Below are 22,972 nucleotides of genomic sequence, written 5' to 3' on the forward strand. Positions count from 1 at the left end.
GCCTCCATGCGTCATCCTATTTTTTTGTTTTCCCAATACATAGCAACCATGATGAGAAAATTCCAAAATGGGGGAAAAGGCCAATGACAAATCCCGGAAGAAAACAGCGAATGAAAACCAAGTCGAATAAAAAGTCCAACATAATTATACATAGTCCCAGCATGAAAGTAAACATCACAACGGGTCTACTACCCTCGTACACAAAACTACGCATCATGACAAGTGTGATTACAGCCATACATCATGCTCATGACTACAACGATACTCTAACGGTCTACTGCTCGGATAGTGCTACTGCAGGCTCGTCTCCTGAGCCGGACCCAGATCCTGAACTGATAGTAGAGACCTCCGGGGGAAGAGGGATGCGCTGGCGCTGCCTCGAGGGCTCACCCTCAGGGGCAGGCGGGGGATGGGATCTAAGCATAGGAGCAGCAGGAGTAGCAACAAGAGAAGACCATGCAGCAGGAGCGCTACGAGGGTTTACAGTCAGAGGGTTAACGGTACCCTGCGAGGTCGCCGGAGGAATAGAGGCGGGAGGAGCTGGAGTAGAAGTATAGATGACAGCTGGAAGAGGGTTCCTCATACGAGCAGCCGCGAGAGCGGCGCGAGCGCGTGAAAGCTCCCGAGCTAACTCGTAGTTAAGGAGATAACTAGTGGTGATATAGCGTGAAAGGTGGCTAGTGGGACGATCGCACGCCGGATTAATCAAAGGAAAATGGATACACCCATTCTCGTGCAGAGATGGGTAGAAGAAAAGACCAGGGTGGGTGTGCATGCGAACCTCGTTGTAGCGCAAGTCTACAAGAGCCTCGATAGCAGCAAACTGAACCGCCTGAGATGGCGTGGAAGCAAGACCACCCTTAGTCGAACGAGCGTAAGCGCCGGATGGGGAACTGTGGTGTAGAGCGACCTCAGCATAATACTCATACAATGCACCGGCTAGATGCTCGCGATACACCCGATACTCCGGATCAGCGCCCTCTGGGTAGAGTCGTAGCCACACGTTCTGAAGCAGGTGCGGCGATGTGTACGGAGCTGGCTCAGGATGGTACAAGATCGGTACTGGTGCCATCTACACCCACAAACCATATGGTTAGTAATAACAACAATTAAACATGCATGCAATGCACAACCAATTTCTATGACTACCGGCACTCAAACGAAGCTATCTACCGCTTTACTAACGCACTACCGGTCTAGCGTGTCCTACAATCAGCGCGGCTCTGATACCAAGCGTTGTGGCACCCCGGCTCAGAGCAACCGGTTTACCCTGCATTGCCAGCCCAGAGATCGAGTCTTCTGGCAATACACAACAACATGGTACAGAAACAACCGCTTTATTGATGCTAGCGGATTACATAGGTCTGATATTGCATCGAGATACGAGGCCAAGCGGCACACACGGTGCTGCTGGACAGTATGTACATTATTTAATGAACATGACGGGGCCTCGATCGCACGAACTACGCGGCAGCGGAAGAACGACGAAGTGGAACTCCATAGCACAGGGACACCGATGTGGACACGGTCTAGACACGAGATGCGCTCCGATGCGAACCAACTTGCCTAAAAGCTGGCATAACATGCCAGGTCAGTACATTGAATGTACTTGCAAGCTCACAACAAACATAAGCACGATGACAGACAATATCATGATAATTAATCCGATTAATTCAATGCAAGCAAGACTACAGATGCAATGCAAACAAAAACGAGCATCGAGTCACACGGACTCGCTTACCAGACGGTTACCTCGTAACCAAACGGTGACCATACCGGGGTCACACCTGAAACCACTCTCTCAAGAGTTCACGATTAAGGTCGAACCAATGCATCACAGCAATTACTTAGTTTGCAAGATTTATTATAAAAGTTGATCCATGGTGTGACTAACTCCCGAGTTATGCCCATAACCGAGGAGGCGGCTATCGATAGATTTAATACACTCTACAGAGGTAGCACACTTTACCCACACTACAGAATACCTGGCCTCGCATTCCCATTCGGGTGGACCAAAGCATTCCGACGAAACCCTCCCTTTGTCATGCACTCTCCCCGGCCACTCCGACCAACTCCCCCTCAGGGCTAGGTCTTGGGTGGCCCCGTGTCTACCAAAGAAACCAACGGCCACCGTCGTGGCAAAACGGTCCCATAAGGGGACAAGGTATCATAAAAACAAAAAAATGAGCACACAAGGTTATGTCTGCCTACCGGGCCAGGGTATGCACGCCCATAACCTTCCCTCGCGGGAGGCACCGGTGAGAGCCACAACAAAGTACCGAATCAAGACCTTCCCATAAGGTAAATGTGGTCACACTGAATTAAAAACCCGATTCAGTGGCACCATGATGTGATCAACATCATATTCAAGTTGAACTTAATCCAGGTTAACTTTGATAAAAACTTTTATCAATAACATGATAAGAAAATTTTCATGCGACTACTCGTCATGCAAAGCAAACAACTCATATTCATGGATCAAACTTAACCACATAATTATCTTGCAACACTAAAGATCAAAACTCTCTGGTTATAACTCATTCTTATCATCAAGCAATATTTTTATTAGTTCTTTATTTAAATAAAAAATATCACTTAGTAAAAATTACTACCATTAATTTCCATAGCAATATGCATAGTGCAAAACGTTACTCTACTTAACCAAACAAGTTCATGCATTCAACCAGTAACTAAAACAAGCATATCTAGCAGAATAAAGTAACTAGTAATTTACCAAAATTATTTATCAAATTTTAAATGCAAATAAGAACTCATATTCAAGTAGAAAATCATAGATATTGAAATAACACCATCCAAATGCTGGTGTGGCTTGCCTTAGTGTAGAGGAGGATCACACCCCTCTTGGTTTGCTTCAATACAAGCTTCTCCTTTTGAAAAAGAATTTAAAACCACAAAAATAAATGTCAAAACACATTCTGAAAATCACCAGAAATTCTAGACAGCAGGGAAAAATCCACACTTTGGTGTGCTGCTAGAGCTTTCTGAGACAAAGACAATGCAAAAAGAATCAAATCATTTGGACTTATGGTTTAGAAATGGTGGCTGGTCAAAGTTTAGTCAAATTTCTGAATAATATTTGAATTAAACAGAAATCCTGGGGGGTGACGTCGAAGGCGTAAAACAGAAATACGCCTCCACTCGTACCGCTTCGGGCACGAGTGGTGAGATCGATAGGTGGGTCCCGCACGTCAGGAGAGAGAGGGGGTGCGCGAGATCAGAGAGAGGCGGGGCTTCGCTGGAGCTTTCGCCGGCGACGAGGGGGTTTGGGGCTAGGCTAGAGGGATAGGATTGAAGCGGGGCTCGTGGCGCACCTGCCCGTACCCGTAGCTTGGCTTGGGATGGACGGAGCTGCTCGCGGTTGAGCTCGCAAGCTTAGGTGGCGGACGGGGTTCGCCGGAGAGGTTGAAGACGGCGGCTAGAGGTGGCTCCGAGGGCTCAGCGGGGACCAAGCAGCACCAGCAGACCACCAATGTCACGCCCAAGCAGTTGCTTGAGCTCGAGAGGCACCGGAGAGCAGCGGCTGGACTGCGGGGATCGCCGGAGTCCTCTGGTCGGGGCGACGGCCAGAGGCCTGTCCGACCAAGCTTATGCACGTCTACGTGTTCGTGGGGGTTGAGTGGATTGGTGCTTGGCTCGAAAACGAGGAGCGGAGCGCTATATATAGCCGGAGCAAAGGGGGGGACGTGTCGCCGCTGGAGCTCTCTGGACACGCGGCGAACGGCGACGAGAAGCTCCAACGCGAGGGGACAACCGCTCAGCGTCAACGCAGGAGCTTGCCCATGCTCGCGGACGAGCACAGGAGGCGGTTAGGGAAGTGGACAAGCGCACGCGCGCACTGTGGCGTTTTGGCCGCGACGCGCCCGTGCTTAGTGCGGCGGCTCCAGCGTCGGCAAGCGCCAGGGAGCGGTCAAGGGTGATGGGTCGGGGCTTGTGGCGTGGTGTGGCAGTCGGCGGCGAGCGCTGGAACAAGCACGCGCGAAACAGAGGGCAAGGCGCTAGCCAGAGCGCGTCGAGATGCTGCCAGGCGCCGTGTCCTTGCGCGGTCACCAAGCTGGCATGGTCAAAACGACGCCCAGGAGCGGACAAACCTTGTCTACGCGTGCGTCCGTGCAGTGTTTGGTCTAGGAGAGGTGATGGCTCATGCCCAGGCCGACCAGACTTGACTCTACCAAGCTGGCAAATTTCTGATCAGAAACTTGGTCGCCAAGTTTGGCCACCTTCTAGAAGGCCATTAGGGCTGATCTCCTGGGGTTTAGGGTTTCTTAGGAGGGTGCTTAAGTTCAAGAAAGCTCAAGGAAAAATGCACTTGCTGTACAAAGTGCATTTCTGATCCAGAAGTGAAAAGATTTTCTACAGCAAAAATATTATAAAAAGTGATGCAATATTTTTGCATGGGAAGGTGTTCCAAGGTTCTAAGAATATTCATGATTTATCTCAGGTTTTTCTAAGCAAAAAATATTGAGGTTGCTTTGGTGCACAAGTTTCTGAATTGAATTTCAGAGTGAAAAATGAATATTTTTCTTTTATGAAAAATAATCATTTGATTAGTTTGGGGATTTATGAGAGGAATAAAGTAGATAGGTCACTTGGGTGAAAGTCAAGGACATGCCCAAGTGACAAGTCCATTTGAAATGATTTCAAAACCCAAATCAAGTCAGGGCAAAAACCACGGTAAAACCCAAGTCCGGAAGAAGAGAGAAGACAAGTCCGGAAAAAGAGAGAAGGCAAAAATCCAGGCTGTCACAAAATAACAACTAAGATTTGGTATGGACAAGAAAGTAAAGTCAACAAGTGACAAATAAATGAAATTTTGCTGTCTCTCTGTATGTCGCGACATGCATTTGGAACTCAAGTGGGACCTTCAGCTAACCAATTAAATGTGTCTGTTAACTAATAACAGTATCATATCACAATCATATTTGAACAACTAAGCTTTGGAATTTTGAGTGTTGTGTTGTTTAGCTTGGAGGGTGGAGTAATGCTAGTACGACAAAAAGCACCTACGCAGATCATAGTAGAGTAGCTAAAAGGGGAAAACCCTAAGCATCAAGAGTAAAATTAGGAAAGTGGAACTAGCTGGACCAGTGGGTGGCGCACATGCTTTTCGAAACGAATATAGGAATATTAGGTGACATTCTCTATTTTAGTAATATGAGCATCATATCAGATTCGTATTTCAACACCTAAGCTTTGGAATTATGAGTGGCATGTTGTTTCACTTGATGGGTTGAGGTCTTTGATGGTGTCCTGGACCAGGGGGTACTCACCACGTCGTCTCCCAATCAGTTGGATTGGGCCGACGATCCCCATGGCCGTTTACTCATGGGCCAGTTCGGACAGTCGAAGTATACACGAGGAAGATTCCACAAGACTTGGTGATCAAGACAAGGACTCCTCTCCACCGGCGTATTCGACTAGGACTCTTGTTATCCTAGGCCTCTAGTACATTATATAAGCCAAGGCCAGGCTAGTCGATAGATCATTATGACATTACTCATCATACCCTTAGGTCTTAGACCACAACATATGATCTCGAGGTAGATCAACTCTTGTAACTCTATATTCATCAAGATCAATCAAGCAGGAAGTAGGGTATAACCTCATAGAGAGGGCCCGAACCTGGGTAAACATCGTGTCCCCTGTCTCCGGTTACCATCGACCCTAGACGCACAGTTCGGGACCCCCTACCCGAGATCCGCCGGTTTTGACACCGACAATGGTGCTTTCATTGAGAGTTTCGTTGTGTGATCGACAAAAGATCGATGGCTCGTCTGCAGATTAACTGCGACGTCGGCATCTTCCCCACCGGCTCGACTGGTCGCCTTGGCTTGATCGAGGAGTGCACTCTGCATCAGATCGTCATGTTCGGACGAGGATCTTCATCAACATCAACTCCGATCTCTATCATAATCATGGAGGAATCATCCTTGGAGCTCGGGGGCTCGACGTCAACATTGCCCTCGGGCGACCGTGCTGTTTTTCCGGACAGCGAACTTGTATCCACTGCCACCACCTCCTCGAGCATCGCTTTGACGATTTCTTCGGTGGAATTGTGCGAAATTAAGTCTACAACAACCATGCAAAATTTCATCGAGTTCCGATGGAGGAATCTCCGGCAATCTACGATATACCGGAGTCCTGTCAAATCTGGACGGGAATCTGGACGAGTTTAGGGCATGGTCTCCAGAGCCAAGCTCGGAGGTCCTTTGGAAGATCCAACCGTTCATCTGCTGCAGAATTCCCATATCTACCACCCCTCATAATTTCAGCTCGACCCGATGGTTCAAACTCCGGGAACCTTCCGATGAGTGGACCAATTTTCTGATCTGTTTTCTGCGCGAATACGGATCCGACCCGAATTCATGTTTCTTTATGAACGTGATATTGGACAACCTTTTTAAAGAAATTTTCTTCTAGGGTGCAACAAACCCAAATTGCAAGTACCATGCCTTGAACCTGGGTGGGTGGGAAGGCATCAACCCCTTCCCACCACTAGGTTATGCCTTAGTCTGCAATTTTCTTCTAGGGTATTGTGCGTTTTTTAAACACGTTCCCATAAAATTTTAAGCCTCCTCTGAGGTAATCTTCACCATCACGCTGGTGTCAAACCAGTCTGCTAAAATTGCTTCATGGCTGTCGACCTGCGCCAGACGGATCGTCGCCTCATCGACCGAGCCCAACCTTATCGGATCATCATCTCGGCAAACCGAACAAGAGTTCGGCATCGCAAAGGATAAATCATCACCAACATCACCGCCCCACGGATTACACGGAGCGGGCACACCGGCATCGCCGCATGGTCACTTCATCAAGCCAGCATTGACCACGTCACGAGTTACGACCTGCATCGGCATGGCCGCACTGTTGCTTCATCAAGCCGATGTCCATCACGCCGAACTACTTCAACACCTCGGCTAACATAGCAGCTGCAACGTCTCCTTACCGACCTGCTCCATCTCCTCGTCTAGACTGGGGGCTTCTCCATCAACCCACTCCGGAGACTTCGGCGTCGTCAACCGACTAGCTTCGTCACGTTAAGCTGGACCGGGAGCTTTGCCTCGGCGAGCCAACCTTTACCAGCATCGCCATGCCGTCACTTCACCACCCATCAGGCAATGGGTATGCGGATCGAGTCCCAAGTTTGGGAGTCACTTTTTTCGGACTGCTAAAACAAATAAACCAGGTGTTGTTAATCCTAGCAATTTTTGTTTGTTTGGGTTTATTTTTTCCAAGGAATTATTACTCTGGTTTGCTCCATCATCTGTACACAGGTCTATCAAATGGTGGCCGCATTAACGACGGTCGCGTGGTGGTCCGGTCAGTTTCCGTACATAGTTCGGCGAACGCCGCATCCGGAACTCGGACCGACCTGTGAATTCAGGCTTTGCCACGCCTTTAACGCATCACGCCGACGCCTTGCATGGACATTGACTTCGGCGCCAGGCCACATATCTTTAAATAAATTATTTTGCATAAATTAATTACACGAGGATTTTTATATATTATATTATTATTGTTGGCCTGCACTATTTTACATGTGTAAGTAATGGACTTCGACTGCGTCACGTGGTCTCTTCGGCAAGCTGACGCCGTCGTCCCAATCAGCGTAAATCGGCTCGCGTGATCACCTTGTTGGTCGTGTTGCCATACCGACGTGTTCAGTTGCCTCGGGGACTTCGGCATCGCCGAGAGAGCTCTACCTCATCGAGTGTTCGGCGCACAGGCCATATTTCCTTTATTACTCACTTTGCATAAATTATTTAGTATGCAACAATTTTTCTAATTTATTATTACTACTATTATCTCCGGTTTGCACTATTTTTTGTGCACAGGTAAATGATCCGGGTCGGGCAGTGTTGTCACCTCAGCTGGACGGGGGGCTTCGTCAACACTTCATTAACCCACATCGGGGACTTCGGCGTCACTCTGCCGGCCTGCATTGGCTATGCTATGTCACCACTTCGGAGTGCTGAGTTCTTCGCTCCGCCACCTCGGGACCAGCTTGGGGAATGGAACCTTGTCCCACATCAAGCTCGGACCGCGTCATCAATGCCGAACACATTAACCAGCTAAGTCGCTTTCATGCTCAAAAACTTTCAGTTTTAAATTTTGTTCGGTTCGACCAAGCATTATACTTTTTTGGCAAAAAGTTGTGTATGAAAAACTTCCTTGTCAAAACTTTGTTTGTGACACACAAATTCAAATACCCCATCTACTTGGGGGCTTCCTTTATGAAGCTTTTCCTTTTGCATATGATTATACTTGTATAGCTTCGTTCCTTGTTCGTGTATTACGCCACAATATGCACCATGTTGACTTAAGTGTTCTGCAAGCTGGGTTGCCTTGCTCCTGTGTTTACCCCTACGTTTCCGATTGTTCGGCTAGGGAGTAAAGGGAGCACCTCTGCAATTGTCATGATCGGGTCATCCGAGCTCGGACCTCAGACTGGGTGAAGCCGAAAGCTAGCACTCTTATTGTTTTCAATCATGGTCGGCACACGACGGAACTCATGAGTACAAAAAATCTATTGCACAAGTCTCATAGTAACAATGAGCAACCGAAGAAAGGTAGCGGTGGGGCACTATTTTCTTCGAAGATGCTTCTTACACTTTGTCAGTAATATAGCATAAGTTCCCTAAGTGCGCTTTGTCTGTTACAGCCCTATGGCCTGATTGCCTGGTTATCGGAAACACCGTCGATATTCTCGGCAGGTGGAGTATATAACACTTTTCGGCCCTTGACTGAAGAGGGAGAAGCCGACAGTCGGTTAAGACGTGTTTCAAGTTCGGGTGAACACAGTTATGATATAAGTACTTCGGTACATACAATCATAAAATTCTTTTACCCAAGTCACTTGGGGGCTCTTAAATTTATGTGAGCTATTTTATAATAAATGTTCTTCTTCTTAGTCATGGAAAAGTCTTTTTCTATCACTCCTTTTTTCGACGCGAGTGTGTGGTCAATAGCCGGGGAGCCTAATTTCTCTCTCAAAGCCGCTAGAGTTTAGTTTGGTAAACTGGCCTAACGAGAAGTACTCCGCCTTCGGGATAGGAGGTTGAAGCCGTGGGCTGGCCCGCTTTAAGTCTTGAGTTAGGATGTGTCATGTTAAAGCACGACAGAAGCACAATATTTTTTCTCTCTAAGACCAATTTTCGGATTGGCACCGAACACTTGATCTAGTTCGGACGTCAAGTTTTTACTGAAGTTTTTTTGTTTTCAAAACCTGTGGCACTTTTAAACTATTTGTGTGTTTCCAGCATAACTCTCGCAGTGCAACGCCGGACACCTTTAGAGGTTCGGCAAAAACATTCTCGGATATTGCTATATATGCATCGGTTTCGAATTGTGTCTTTGGTCAATAGTTGGGTTGCCCGGCTCCTGTGCTTGCCTCCTATGTTCCGCTTTGTTCGGCTAGGTGTGCAAAGGGAGAACCACTGCGATTGTGCTTCCAGCTCGCATGGTTAAGCACCTCAGTGGTGAAGGCCGAAAACTGACTGTCACAATAAGCGTAAACTGGTCTGCGATCCGATGACTATGTTAAATGACGGGTCGTTCATAACATTGGCCGAAGTGTTTACGGCTTGACCTCGACTATCGCCGAACACTAACCGGGGGCTAGTTACTGGCCTCCCAACTTTAAGCTCCTATGACTAAGTGAAAGTTATTAAACCCGCATATCTGATTGCCTAGTTTTCGCTAACACAACCACCTTCGGGCACCGAGACGTCGGCTAAAGGTTGTTCTGTTATTGCGAAGACACCCTGCGTAGCATCTACAAGGGGGTGGAAGCCGACGATGGGCCACTTTCAAATGATAAACGGTCGCAACAGAGTCAAAATAAACATATCATTGGTGTTTGTATTTAATATGCAAGAGCCGCCTTCCACAATCATCGTTATAAAGCCATAAATATGCATCAATTTGACTTAAGATTTTGGCCAAGCTGGGTTGCCTGGCTCCTGTGCTTACCCCTACGTTCCCGATTGTTCGGCTAGGCGGTAAAGGGAGCACCTCTGTGATTGTTACTACCAGATCATCCGAGTTAGTACCTCAGATTGGGTGAAGCCGAAAGCTAGCAATCTTAAAGGATCACATTGGTCGGCAATGACGGAAGTGAAAATTGTGGTTCATTAATACCATAGAGTTCGGGAACTTTCCCCAAACTAAATCCTCAATATTTTCCTCCCACATTAATCGGATCGGAGGTGAGGTTTCATGATCATGATAAGCATGACGACCCAAGGAAAGAAACCAATAGCGGGACTATTTTCTTTGAAAGATGTTTCTTACATTAAAATGTAATATAACATATCTCTCCGTGTACCTTTCTTTATAAAACCATATGGCCGGATTGCCTTGTTTTCCATAAATCTTTGCCCTTATAACGGCTTTATAAAGCAGGAAAACACTCCTCGGCTACTGGCCGAAGAGGTTGAAGCCGATGGTCGGTCAACAAAGTTTTGTACAATACGGATTCGAGCATTAATGATGTAGAGTTCTTGGATACATAGAATCATTACACATACTTTGTTATTTTACTATGGATATCGATCCTTAATTCGGCCACCCATGCCCGCATTAAGGCTCGGGGGCTACTGGGCTTCGGGCTTATTATTTTATTAAAGGGGCACATCGATCCCCTGATCTAGTGTTGCCACCCGACCAGTGTCTCGGGGGCTACTGCGTTGCGTGTTCAATGCAGAAAATTCAAAGTGCCTAGTGTGCGGCTTCACCGAACTATGGGCAAACGCTTCTTCGGAGAACAATAGGTACCATCTGGACCTATCTGGCATCAAGCTAATATATTGCGGCAACTTCTCAAGACCCTCTCTCAAGGGCCCGTTCGCTGATCACTATCTATACCTAGTAATAAAGCAAGGTGCGTTTCTCCAATTATTTCATCCGTTCACCGCCAAAAGATTTCTTTTTTCTATCCGAGGTGGTACTAAACTTTTGTACGTCCGTATCTTAGCAAAAGAAAAAGATTTGTCTAGAATAACGTACATGGGCCGCCCGCGCTACGACCCAGTAAGGTCAGCCCATTTTCTCCGACAAACGCAGCAATAATTAACATATTTCCCGCACAGGGCAGCAGATAGTTTAACGTACGCACAAGGCGTGAAGACTGGGCCGCCCATTTTGTCTATGTTTTGTTTCTATTTTTCTTCTTCTGATTCTCTCTTTTTATTTTCCGTTTCTTTTTTATTTTTCCCATTTCAAGTTTATTTTTCTTTTTTTCCGAAATTCGAAATTTTAAAAAATGTTCGGAATTTCATTTCTTATTCAATTTTTCGGCAAAAATTTTGAATTCCAAAAATATGTTCCTATTTTTGAAAATGTTTCGAATTTTTTTGTCGTTCCAAATTTTTTTCAAGATTTTAAAAATTAATCCCATTTTTTTCAAATGTGTGTATTTTTTAGAATTTCTCAATATTTAAGAAAATGCATTTGAAAAATGTTCCACATTCGAGAAATATTTGTGGTTTACCGATATGTTCATAAATTGAAAATAATGTTTCCATTAAAGAAACACATTTTCTAAAATTCTTCTGAATGATCAAAATATGTTCCTATTTTCAAAATTTGTTCAAAACTTCAAAAATGCTTGTATTTTTAAAAAATGTTCATGTTTTAAAGAAATGTATGTGAATTTAAAGAAATACTCCGTTTAAGCTTTTTGTTCTTCTTTTTTCAAAAATGTATGGATGTTTCAAAATAAAACTATTTGTAATTTAGAAAATTGTTCACGCTGCCAAGTATATTCCGAAGTTCATGTTATGAATTCCAAAATTGTGTTCCCATTTAAAAAATGTTTGCAATTTTAAAATTTTGATCGTTACAATTTAAAAAAAAGTTTGGGTTTTTCCAATTTTGTTCAATATTTAGAAACTGCATTTAGAAAATGTTACAAATTTGAAAAATATTATTGTTTTAGTGAGATGTTCAAAAACTGAAAATAATTTTTGCATTGAAAGCACATTTTCTAAATTTTACTTCTGAACGTTCAAACCATGTTCCCATTTCCAAAACTTGTTCACAAATGAAAAATATTTGTATTTTTATAAAAGGTTCATGTTTTTAAGAAATGTTTATGAATTTCAAAAAAAATGTTCCGTTCAAATTTTTTGTTCATGTTTTTTAATTGTATGGGTTTAAAAGAAATTGTTCATGTTGCCAAGTATATTAAGCAATTCATAGTTATCATTTTTTGAAAAGTTCAGAAAAAAATTCAAATCGACTTTGAGTATATTCTTAAATATTCACGTTGACGATTGGAGGACGCGTTTGTTTGAGTGGCTGGCAACATGTGGTCGGGTCTTTGAGGTCGTCAGTTCGATCACTCCCATACTTGGCCTACTCTGCATCCGACATATCAAGGTAAGTCGGTTTGTTCAGAATAAGGGACACCATAAATTATTGACGGTGGTAGCTTCCATGTGCAAATAAAACAAAATGTGCTGGTTAACTATAATTGAAGGACATTTTGGGCATATTCCGATAAAAGAGAATATAGTTGTTTGGCTCTAATTAAAGGGTGTCGTGTTGAACTAGAGAATACGGACATTCTTATATCGAGTCAGATGCATATAATTTTATTATCCCGTTGCAACTCACGGGCATGTGCGCTATTATCTCTAATATATTACATTGCGTTTCTATTCCTACGTATGCTGCCGAGCTAGGAGTTGATCCTTAGGCCGATTTTGCAAATCAACCTGAGTCTCAGGGGCTACCAGGATTAGCAGTTTTATGTTTTCCTTCAGGTGCATCTTGGGTTTAGATCGACACACACCTTGAGGGCTACTGGATATACATATACTGGCTATATGCTCGGTAGAGAGTAAATTGCACCAATCAAAAATATTCACAAAAATCAGCCCGCGGTCGGGGTGGTGCACCACCTCGGAAGCAGTCCGACATAAAGCTCGGGCGCCAGTGGCTGGCTCTATAGAGGGCATTTCCGGCATTAAGCTCGGCTAACCTCCTTTAAACTTCTTCAAACCAAGGTGATCTATGACACCTCGGATACATTCCGGCGTTGGAGCTCGGATACAGTCCGGCGTTGGTGCTCGGCTGCAAAAGATACCTCGAATGCAGTCCGGCGTTGGGGCTCGGATGCAAGAGGACACCGCCGCATGGAAACAACTTCAAACCCGAGGTGTGGCATAAAAAATAACAAGGCATTGACAAAAGCCGAGAACTTAAAGGGGCTCCTCGGATACCCGACGTGTAAACTCTTCGGATTCACCTCGGCGATCCTCAAGGTCGAAGATGAGAAGATTTGTTGAACCAGTTTTCAAGACCAACGACTGAAGATGAAGAACAGTTCGGAAGAATCAAGGAGCGTCCCCAACTTGAAGACCGGTTCAGGGGGCTACTGACGGTGTCCCGGACCAGGGGGTACTCACCTCGTCTTCTCCCGATCAGTTGGATTGGGCCGAGGACCCCCATGGGCGTTTACTCATGGGCCAGTTTGGACAGCCAAAGTATACACGAGGAAGATTCCACAAGACTTGGTGATCAAGACAAGGACTCCTCTCCACCGGCGTATTCGACTAGGACTCTTGTTATCCTAGGCCTCTAGTACATTATATAAGCCAAGGCCAGGCTAGTCGATAGATCATTATGACATTACTCATCATACCCTTAGGTCTTAGACCACAACATATGATCTCGAGGTAGATCTACTGTTGTAACTCTATATTCATTAAGATCAATCAAGCAGGAAGTAGGGTATTACCTCCATAGAGAGGGCCCGAACATGGGTAAACATCGTGTCCCCTGTCTCCTGTTACCATCGACCTTAGACGCATAGTTCGGGACCCCCTACCCGAGATCCGCCGGTTTTGACACCGACAGTCTTGAGGAGCAGTGCTAGCACGACACAAAGCACCTACGATGATGGTAGTGAATATAAAGGGGGGAAACCATAAGCTTTACGAGTATAGTGACCGTGCCATGGTGGATCTGAAGGTGCAAACCGGACAAAGCTACTTCGCAACCAATGTTTGCTTTCAACTAGCCACTACGATTTGGTATGGACAAGAAAAGTATAGTAAACAATCTACGATCTATTTTCCGGGTGAGATCAATAACTTAAGCACATATGGAAGAGTACCACCTCTCTTGTGACGCCGTGTAGGCCCCTGCTGATACGTTGAGGGTGCTGCAGGTGCGATGGATGTCGGTGGCGGGGAAGAAGAATTTAGACGGCAGACGGCCGGGTCAGGGGATAAATCCGGTTGCCGTGGACGAGGCGGTCGTAGGAGCTGCAACGGCAAGGTGGACGACGGCGCAGATGAAGTGAGAGGATGCGATGAAAGGATCCTGGTCCGGCGTCGTGGATGAGAGACATCCATATCTTGAAGTGGACGACGGGGTAGGGGTAGCGGCTCCAGCAAGGTGGAGGATGGGGTGGCGGACGGAGGAGGCTGGCCGCAGTGGGGAGGTTGTTGTGGCGCCGACGGTGTATGAATGGGGAAATGGAGGGGGAGGGGGATCTCAAACTTTGGGACACGCTTGTCTGAAATGTGGGAAAGTTACGAACTTATCCCCCGATTAAAATTTCGGACATCACGTCGGTTGGGGATAGGACGGTAATCTCGCATCTCCCAAATATTTGTCGGTAGCGATTTTGAGCGAGGAGAGGGTGTTTTGCCACCCACGGTGTATGAACGGGGCTGACAGGTAGGGCGGTTGTGTCACGTCTCAGGGAAGTTACACATCTGCCCCTATTTAAAATATTTGCCTACATCGATTTCGGACGAGGAGAGTTTCTTTTGCCGCCCACCGTGTATGAATGGGGAAATGGAGGGAGATACACATGTCTTTCGGACGAGCTTGAATCAAATGTGTTTTGCCGCCCACGTTTGGCACCCACCGTGTCTGAATGGGCTCAGAGGCGGTCGTGTCACGTCTGCTTGAAGTTACTAGTCTACCCCTATCGACAGCAGTGTAAATCATGTCGATAAGGATGTCAAGTGTTAGGGGTAGAGAGTAATTTCCATCTCGCAAACACTTGCTTCGAGCATCCCACAAATGATAGTGGGTGTTTAGCCGTTTCGTTCAAAACTTGGGAGAATTAGCATTCACGTTTGCCCTGGGCCCTGGCAACTAAATTCAAATCCAATTTGTATTCGATTACGAATGTCCACAGATAATTCTATGTTTTGTTATTTATTTCTTCAAAACCACAACAAAGATTTATTCCACCTTTATACATGATTATGATTTAGAAATGCCGTGATCTTCGAATTCAGTAGGTTGGACACACTTTGAGTCAAATAGTTATTTCATCCAATACAATATGCTCAACGAAAAATAGTTCACCTTATGTCAATCATACAAGTACTGAGGATTACCTCGCCTAAAAAATTCGGATCATTACAACACATGGACAACATAGGGGGTCTTACAACATAATCCATTCAGAGACATGACGCAACATGCAAGTACAATAATCTAATGACAATTTGAACTGGTATCTAAAGAAGAACTGGGATTACCCTGGGCTTTAGATAGCAGAAACAGCAGGACCTCCTCCGTCTTCAAATGCAACATTCTTACTTCCTCCAATTCTTGGGTTGCTTGCATAATGCGTGCAGCTAATTGCATAATTTCCAGCCTCAAGATCAAGATTACCTCATTCATGGCAGCCACACCATCTCTTTCTGCCTCTAGTAGAGCCTCAAGAACTATAATATCTGTGCTCAGACTACTCTCCGGCGATGTTGCCTCTGAACTGCTACCATCTAGTAACATGGATGGCACACTGCTTCCACAAATAGATTCTGGGGTTGTACATTGTGTCCTAGTGTGAACGGCATCCGGAAAGGTTTCCGCTGGACATAAGTAAGAGATAGTTATTACATGATCCAGGCAGTAAGCTTACATGGTAAACGACATATGAATTATTGCCGAGCATGGCAAGCTATATTTAAATGGTTCGAAGCAGCAGCATCCGAAAAGAAATTAAAATGGTAAGATGAAACTAGGGATGTAAGTGACAAATAAACGACATCCGCCAGTCCCATCTAGTTAGTTTTTGCTAGCTCCCTAGTTCATTTTCCTCAAAAAACAAAAACTCTTTTGAACTATCATACCACTAGTGGACTTTAATCGGGATTAAACGGGACCCAGTTCACATCCCTAGTTGAAAGGGAGTGTACCGCCACTATATTTAAGTTGCCAAGGCATCTAAGCAGTTGAAATAATCTGAGAAAGCACCTAACAGTGTGGCCTCATGTAAACTACGAAGACAGTCTTGTGATGAAGTTCAGAGGAAAAGTTAAGGACTCAAATGAAGTAGGCATGCATTTCTTTACGATAGTACAACAGGCACTGCTGACATATTGGCCAACTCAGGTATAGCCTAACAAGTAACAAACAAGCATTCGAATCAAGCAATACAACAAAGCAGACAACTGAACTATTTGTAATTCTGTAGGATTACAGGTTGAGGGCACAAGCCAAGAAAGCAGCCCACACGCATTACATTTCCCATGTACTAAAACACACTGGCTTACCATATGTTGTTGTGAAGCCTCGCTGCAGTTGCAATGTTCTTTGAAGATATCGTCAGCATCCCGTGGTTGAAAATCTAGTTGTTGTAGTTTATTCTGCACCCTCTATTTAGGTAAAATTAATTTTAATCGCATGCACTGGTTCGAATTGATCATCAATGGTTCATCTAAACTAATGAAAGAAAGGTGTGTGCTTACACGACAATATATCTGCTTCACTCTATTTTTATGCTTGCTCGAGGTGCCAGCCCCAAAAGAACAAATATTTTTCTTGATGGGGTTGGCAGCTCCATAATTAATAGAAGCATCAAATTAGTAATGCAACTTGGGAAGATCAAGAACACACAAAAAAGTAATGAACAGAGGCTCGAAGCAGTGATGTAATAGCTAGCATAAGAAAATGTAAGGTAAAACAAACAAAAAGCAGCGGAACCACATGCTAGTTTGCTGATGTGTAATTAAGCATAGAGAACATGAAGCAGTCTGATGGAACTAACAGGTGGCATGAGAAAAACACCATTATCATAAATATAGCATGCAAGAAGTAAAATAGTAGGCAGTGATATCTAGGAAGTACAGTAATACTTAGGACAAAACTAAAGCATATTAACTATATGTGCACTGGTATGTAATTTAGCACATGTAACATGTTCACTGCCAGAAGTATGGCCCTACAGGTGCAAGCAGAATAACGCGTCTCATGAAAAATTGAATGATGCCCTGAAGAAATTCAAAGGTGCGGTGCTTATGCTAAGAAAGTGAACGTAGGCGCCGGCCGTTGGATAATAGTACCTAATTCTCGGCGGCGTATGGGTATCGTTGTCATCTTGATAGCTAAGGATCGTTGATGGTGCTCGTGTTGCGGTTGAGTTTGGGCTGGCTGTCGCCGTCGCTGAAGTGGCTCCGGTGCTTCGGTTGCGGCGCCTGTCGACATACAAGAAATCTCATATGTGGTAAGTGAACAGTTGCACGATAAAGAAGAGAAAAACCGAAGGAGTACAAATTGAAATAACCTGATGAGGCTGCGGCGTTAGTAAAGCAAGGCCGGTGGAGTTGAATATGGCGTCCGTGGAGCGGGTCTGGTGTAGTGGATGAGGGCTTCGGCGGGCGTGGTGTATAGTGCTTTTGGTGAGGCGGATCTGTTGCGGCGGACGAGGGCTTGTATGAAGGGCCAGCGATGGGGCGGACGAGGGAGTCAGTGAAGGGCCTACACTGTGGTGGACGAGGGCGCCGGTTAAGTAGATCCGGTGCGATGGACCATGATGGCGGTCAAGGAGATCTGGAGCGATGGATAAGCCAGTCGCTGAAGCGGCTCTGGTGAAGTGGTGAGTTGGAAGTTGGGGGTTCCAAGGTGCAGAAGGTAGATCCGATGGGGTGTGAGGTCCACCGCTGCGGCGGAGGACTAGATTCGGCGGCTTGCCGTGGTTGGGGGTCGGGGGGAGGGGCTCAGGGGAAGAATGTTGGGGGCAAAGAGGTGAAAACAATGGATTTACCGAAGCCGCCCTTTGTCGTTCATGTGGCAAGGGTAAAACAGGAATATCGCAGGGCTAAACTTTCCTGCGCGAGATATTTTGATGTGAGCAGGAAGTTTGAAAGCTTTTGGCGCCTGAAATTACAAGTGTTCTGCTCTTGTACGGCCGACTATGATATCATGGCCGAGAATTTATTTGTTTTGCATGCAAAAAAAGTGCAAGTTTTGAAAATCAATGTCTCCAACTCGAAACTTAGATTGTCCATTCAATTCAAATATGGATCATTGAGCTAGTACAAGCAAATACCATCATACGGTCCAATTCAAATGAAATTCCAAATGTGTTTATCCTAAATATGATGACAAAAGCAAAAATGTGTATGTGTATGAATAAAGTGGATGATTATAAAGTTTGAACATGCCTGTATGTGTATATCTCTAGGTTTGTTATATGAATTTCAAATCACGAAATCCCGGCATAAAAAATGTATCTCCGTTTAAATGAATTACAAAAGCTAATGATGGAGTCGAATTCCAAAATTCCAATCATAGGTTTGTAATTCTGGTACATCAAGGTATATCACGCATGTTCAAAAGTATCGTTATCTCATAGTCCAAACTGTGAAACAAATTGATCAACCATATATATCTCAATTACGCTAAAGTCCCTCAAATATAGACACCTCACTCTTTATCTGAAGCCAACCCCCACTCCCACCCCCCGTCATCCCCCACCCCCCCCCACACACACACACAAGTTGTTCTCTCCCCCAGACACGAACACACGAGCACATTAACACCCCCTCTCTTCTAAAGTCCGGACCCCAATATAGGTCTCCTATCACTTTGTCTCTCGGGCATGCACACATCTCTTCCCCCACTCTCTAGGTCTCCCGCATCTCTCTTTCCCAAGCACACGCACTATGTAGAGTGTATCTTTCCCATACACACAAAACATCGCCCCCAAACGTCTATCTCCCTAGTTATGTGGTTCTCGCACACTCACCTCACACACCACCCCCATTGCAAACAAGCACACTTTGTCTCCTTGTGCACCCCTCTCCTCTTTCTATCTCTCCCACATGCGGACCCGCCCCAGCTCCTTCCCTGTATACATATATGCCATGACTCTTTCCATAGCTCCCTAATGTATCATCATTCTCAATCTCGCACGTTGTTTTCTACACCATCTATTCTAGATCTCTCATGAAGTCCCTATCACACACACGATGACTCGCTTCCCTTGCGCCTTCGTACATAGGCCAATTTCGAACAACATCAACATTGTCTCCCTATCTATACGCCACTTATGGAGACAAACGACCCCTCTCTCCCCCCCCCCTCTCTTCCTCTATCTCTATCTCCGTCGCTAGCTCTCTCTCTCTCTCTCGCTCGCTCGCTCTCACACCCCTCTCCCACACACACTCGATGTCTCTTCCAAATAGTCTGCTCCCCGCCCGCACCCATGCTATCCCGCTACTACACATGCCTTTGTCTCTCTTTGACACACATGTCACACCATTCCCCCTTCCCTTATACTAGGTTTACATCATTAGTGGTCTCTCTACTCCACATACACACACTCCCACTCACACACAAACGCGCGCACAAACACACACATACACGCACAAACACCCATCTATCTGGATCCTTCTTTTAAGACACACACCCTTGCATATTCTCTCCAGCTCTAGGTATGTATATACCCCCCCCCCGCCTCTCTCTAGCTTAGATGCACACCAAAATTCTCCATCTCTCTAACTCACACATCTCTCCCCATGTCCGCATGTGTATCTCACACACTCACTCTCTGATTATGTCTATGTGTCTCCACGTTACACAACACAAAGCCCCATGTACATGTCTCTCTCTATCCTCCACACACATAGACACAAAGAATATCTTATCATTGCCTCAGTCTCTAGACATATCACACACGCACATTCTCTCTCTCTCGCAAACACGCTCAACAAGGGTTTCCCCGTGAATAACTTACCATATATTCATCAGCAGTCGTGGCAGTGCGGCGAACATGAGACGTGAAAATGAATAAATCTACACATGCGTAGACCACCTAGTATGACTACTAGGACTAGAGCAAGCCAAAAGCACGCCGCCGTCACCCCCTACTTATCGGCGACGGGAAAACCTTTGTTTACACAGTCGAGAAGTCATTGTGCTAAGGCCCCACATGCTGAGCCGTTGAATAGAATGTAGATCCTAGTTTACGGAAACAAGTATCAATAATACGTTTGTATCTCCATATTTATATTTCTTCTCTTATAAAAAAACCGAGTTGGTGATGATGGTATGCGTGCCATCTTGCAATATAGACCGTCCGATCTATATCTGACGGATGGAAATTAAACTAAAAGATACCCGCACCTCTCTTCACATTTGCAGACAAGGCCTTCCCTCGTTCATCCTTATCTCCAACAACCTCATTGTTGAGCAATTAAAAAAGAAGCCTCTAGGACAAACTGGCTTGGTGGCCGCTGCCAGCGTCGTCCATCCCCATGCCTCCGCTCAGTCCGATCATCAATCACCACCATGCCCCACTCCTCTTCACCTTATCTCCTCTTTCTCGAGATATCATTAGTTTTTACACATGGGATTACTCCCGCATGGGTCAATCACAACAGGTGTTTTATAAACAAATGCATCTTGATGTTTCGTGCAATGCACGGACATCTTGCTAGTACTCCTACAGAAGACTAAGTTGGTGATGATGGTGTGTCTGCCATCCGACCATTAGATCTACATCTAACGAATGTGAGGTAAGTTGTTGCCTTTTCTCACCAACATCCCACTTCTCTACCAATTTGTAGAAAACTCCATAATTAGTATCTTAAAACCAACCACACCCCTCCCTCACCTCACCAAAACAGCCCAAGGAATATTTTTTGATTGAAACATAATATATCTCTAGTGATATATGTATATCAAAATTAGAGTGTTTTGTATCAAGTTTGTGAATAAGTATTATTCTAATTATGATCCGTTGCAACGCACGTGAACATTGCTAGTATTTCCAACCATGCAAAAAAATGCTAGTATTTCCATAGTTTCGAGTTTTCCATCAAGATATTAGTCACTCATGGTTGATATTTACTTTCAATCACGTACACATAGGCACCATGTAACTAGCCTTGCTTATTGGCTTCCAAAGCTTAACTTTCACTCCTAGTTACAATATGTAGAGTATTTAACAAAAAACTACTACTTTCAACCAGCCCTAGGAAGAAACTATTGTACAAAAAATAGCAAAAACATACCCAAAATTTCTTAATCCGCGCCAAAAACTACTACCTAGTGTCGATTAGGCTCATTTAAACCCGTTTATGACAGGGTTGGCCCACACATCCGTGCTGACGAGGCAGCTTAAACCAACACATTTTGTTTGACCGTTGACACAAGGGACCCACATCTGACCTTCTATCCTGTTATTCCCCCTCAAATCATTATTTTTCCTGAACATTACTTCAAACAGTACTGATGCATGTTCGTCGATGGCGCCGGTGATGAGCGAGTTGGCAACCACTCCGCCGAACGGGTCGGACGCCGCGCTGGCCTCCGCACGGGTTGGCAGGTTGGCCCGAGCAGGACTCACGCGCGAGCAAGCCGCCGCGCTGGCCTTCTCTCAAGCCAGATGGCTGGCCTTAGCGCGGTGCGCGCGAGCAAGCCGCCGCGTCGCCGTGCCAATCTAGCTAGCAAACCTTGCAGACAAGCGGCTGGACGGAGCTATCTTCGCTAGCTAACGGCCGCGAGCGCCGGATGGAGCTGGCATCCGGGCTGCCGCAAGATGGGCTCCACACCGCCGGCGGTTTTGACCTCGCCTTCTACCGGTGGCGGTAGCTGCGTCCCATGGCCGAGGATGACTAAGTGGACGGGCCGGAGGTATGGAGGTCACTCGAGGATTTTTGTGCAGACTGACATGTAGGTCCCACAAGTCATAACGCCTAACTTGCCGGTCGAATAGAAGGCGTTGACTTAAGGGGCGACATGGGTTGAAACGTGCCTATAATGGCACTTTGTAGAGTAGTCGTTTCTTGGTAGGGCTGGTTGGTAAGGGCATGTACAATGGTTGATAAGGTAGTCTTATCTTAAGTCTACCACGGGATTACTCCCGCATGGGTCAATCACAACAGGTGTTTTATAAACAAATGCATCTTGATGTTTCGTGCAATGGATGGACATCTTGCTAGTACTCCTACAGAAGACTAAGTTGGTGATGATGGTGTGTCTGCCATCCGACCATTAGATCTACATCTAACGAATGTGAGGTAAGTTGTTGCCTTTTCTCACCAACATCCCACTTCTCTACCAATTTGCAGAAAACCCCATAATTAGTATCTTAAAACCAACCACACCCCTCCCTCACCTCACCAAAACAGCCCAAGGAATATTTTTTGATTGAAACATAATATATCTCTAGTGATATATGTATATCAAAATTAGAGTGTTTTGTATCAAGTTTGTGAATAAGTATTATTCTAATTATGATCCGTTGCAACGCACGTGAACATTGCTAGTATTTCCAACCATGCAAAAAAATGCTAGTATTTCCATAGTTTCGAGTTTTCCATCAAGATATTAGTCACTCATGGTTGATATTTACTTTCAATCACGTACACATAGGCACCATGTAACTAGCCTTGCTTATTGGCTTCCAAAGCTTAACTTTCACTCCTAGTTACAATATGTAGAGTATTTAACAAAAAACTACTACTTTCAACCAGCCCTAGGAAGAAACTATTGTACAAAAAATAGCAAAAACATACCCAAAATTTCTTAATCCGCGCCAAAAACTACTACCTAGTGTCGATTAGGCTCATTTAAACCCGTTTATGACAGGGTTGGCCCACACATCCGTGCTAACGAGGCAGCTTAAACCAACACATTTTGTTTGACCGTTGACACAAGGGACCCACATCTGACCTTCTATCCTGTTATTCCC

This window comes from Triticum aestivum, chromosome 4D (genome assembly GCF_018294505.1).
Source record: "Triticum aestivum cultivar Chinese Spring chromosome 4D, IWGSC CS RefSeq v2.1, whole genome shotgun sequence".
Taxonomy (NCBI): Eukaryota; Viridiplantae; Streptophyta; class Magnoliopsida; order Poales; family Poaceae; genus Triticum; species Triticum aestivum.